The sequence below is a fragment of the Octopus bimaculoides genome, chromosome 4, assembly GCF_001194135.2.
Source record: "Octopus bimaculoides isolate UCB-OBI-ISO-001 chromosome 4, ASM119413v2, whole genome shotgun sequence".
Lineage (NCBI taxonomy): Eukaryota > Metazoa > Mollusca > Cephalopoda > Octopoda > Octopodidae > Octopus > Octopus bimaculoides.
This window is the reverse complement of record NC_068984.1, coordinates 78,392,591-78,395,546: the sequence shown is the minus strand read 5'-3', so window position 1 is coordinate 78,395,546 and position 2,956 is coordinate 78,392,591. Positions and strand designations below refer to the sequence as shown.

At 35.5% G+C, this 2,956-nt stretch overlaps 1 protein-coding gene across 2 annotated transcripts in view; it reads right to left on the bottom strand.

Moving 5' to 3' along the window:
* The window catches only part of LOC106877928 (kelch-like protein 9), a 381,832-nt gene that overhangs the window by 302,276 nt on the left and 76,600 nt on the right, over positions 1–2,956 (bottom strand). The window contains exon 2 of one of the 2 annotated variants that reach the window (XM_052967155.1): positions 1,952–1,991. The exons of the other annotated variant lie outside the window; for it this stretch is intronic. The gene's annotated coding sequence lies outside the window, so the exon portion shown is untranslated. The remainder of the gene's footprint in view (positions 1–1,951; positions 1,992–2,956) is intronic. 2 annotated transcript variants of the gene reach the window in all.

The following is a 2,956-nucleotide window of genomic DNA, read 5'->3' as shown; positions in this document are numbered from 1 at the left end:
GATCAACGGAACAGCCTGCTCGTGAAATTAACGTGCAAGTGGCTGAGCACTCCACAGACACGTGTACCCTTAACGTAGTTCTTAGGGCGAATCAGAGTGACACAATGTGACAAGGCTGACCCTTTGAATTACAGGCACAACAGAAACAGGAAGTAAGAGTGAGAGAAATTTGTGGTGGAAGAGTACAGCCGGGTTCACCACCATCCCCTGCCGGAGCTTCGTGGAGCTTTTAGGTGTTTTGGCTCAATAAACACTCACAACGCCCGGTCTGGGAATCGAAACCGCGATCCTATGACCGCGAGTCCGCTGCCCTAACCACTGGACCGTTGCGCCTCCACAGTTTCTCAGTTCAGACCATTCATTTACTCAAGTGAATTCGTAAGGAGGCGGAGGAATATAAGTAAGGTCAAACTGTACCTGATGACCAGCCTATGTAAGTCGTTTTAAAGGAACATTTATTCCATATGCTTTTAATCTATTTGGTTCTAGAAAATTAAGTAACAAATCTTTTAGCAGGTACATTCGTAAGCGGAGAAAGCAAGAGCAAAAACCACTCAGTGATGTCTTAGATAATCCTGTAGATGTTTTATATAAAGATTAAAGGAGGTTTATTTTACACACGCACACGTTGCCTCTCATTCTTTCAATCCTCTTTTTTATTCCTTTCACTCCACTCTTTCTTTCTTTCTTTCTTTCACTCCACCCTTTCTTTCACTCCTCTCTTTCTTTCCTTCTTTCTTTCTTTCTTTCTTTCTTTATTTCTTTCTTTCTTTATTTATTTCTTTCCTTCCTTTCTTTCTTTCTTTAACACACGCACACATATACACAACCTTCAACTTTATCTATCCAGAAATGGATTTAACCTAATATTTACAAGCTATTATTTATAGTATTATCAATTTCCAGTTCTACAGCTTAAAAAAGATTTATTTCACGTTCTCTCGAAGTTTCTAAATTCGTATTATATAAATAATATATATATAACAACTTTCAGTAGCAATAGTGGTTTATTGGGACGGAAAGTTGCGGATTATTTATCTTTATCAAAAAATGAAGAGCAGAAAAAGTTCTTTTTATATTCTGCGGTATGCGACAAGGGTTGCCAAGTATGTGGAAAAGAATATAAGAGTTACGGATCCGCAACTCTTGTATTCTTTTTCGCACGCTCGGCAACCCTGGTCGCCTAGCGTGGAATATAAAAAGATCATTTTTCTGCTTATCGTTCTTCAATAAAGAAAATTAATCCGCAACCTTCCGTTTCAATAAATTACTATTGTTCCTGAAAGTAGTTTATATATATATATACATTTACAACGGGTTGCTCGAAGCTAACTTTCTTCTTACACCTCGATCTCTGGATCTTACATTTATACATTTATATATATATTAGTCAATCAAATTTCGATATAGTCTGATTTTCACATTTATTTCTTCTTACTGTTTTACATTATTACATACTACAATAATACAAGTACTTTCATGCTTTCTGTAATCTTCAGGTTTACGTACTAACAGCATTAAAGATAAAGACAGTTGTGCTCCTTTTTTGTGAACAATTTACAACTGAAGTGAAGTGATATATCTATGTGTGTATATATATGGCACGGAAAGTGTGTCAATAGCCAGCTGGAGGAGGTGTCCTCCTGGGGCTACAAGCTACAGTAACATCCACCCTTAAGGGTTAGCCACATTTAAGTGGCAAATATACTTCACGATATATATATATATATATATATATATATATATATGACACATACACATACTGTTATAGACATATACACACTATATAAATATAGTGGCTATGTGTGTATCTGTGAAGGTAGTGTTCCGGTGCCAACAGGATCCTCCTTGGTCAACACCAGGCTGCAGGGCGAAAGACGCGCTGCAAAGACCAACTGAAGATTACTATGAAAAGAAACAACATCGAACTTTCAAGAGAAGACAACCCTACCTTTTCTTCCTTTTGGCTGTCTCACTTTAGGGGGAAGTAACTGAAAATATAGAGATGAAATGCTTTCAGCACTACCAAGAGAAGTAAGAAAAGAAGCATGCATATTGAGTGACGTCTGACCTTTTCAATCAAATATGTATATATATTCAACGGAAACTTTACATTATGGATTGAGACGTACAAGTCATGAAAAGATACATGAATGAAAGGAAAAAGATTGTCATTGGTGGTTTCAAGACACAACTGCAAACAAGTAAGGTTAGCTAGTAATTCAATTCATAACAAGATTTTACACACTATACCCAAACTATTTCACATCCACTCACTGACAATTGCAGGAAACTACTTGAGCACCAGACTGGAACTATGCAAAGGCTTTAATTACATGAGTTACACACACACACACGCACGCTTAGATATGTATGTCTGTATGCATATATGTATGTAAGCATTTATGTATGTATCTATATATATATATCATATATATATATATATATATATATACACATATATATATATATATATCGCAATTTCTGTCCACAGAGAGATTATTAGTTAGATAATAGCCTTTAATTAATAGTGTATATAGATTGGGACAGTGTTAAAACTGGTCTGTCTAATTTCCAAACAGGGCATGCGCTGACAGTATGGATTAAAACATTAATAGTACCCTATTATCACAAAACCCGCTGTGTACTGAACTATTAATTAATCCATATATATTTATATGTATGTGTGTGTGTGTGAGTGAGTGTGTGTATAGATGTGTGTATGTCTATAAGTCTATACACACACACACACACACACACACACACACACACGTATGTAAGTATGTATATAAGTATAAGTATATTTACACTTCCAAACTTATCCGGGTGTTTATTCCGGTTTCCCTGGTAAATACCATTGGCTGACATCTTTTTTTCGGTGGAGTACACATATGTAAGTACGTATATATATATATATATATATATTGGTACATACATACATACATACATACATACA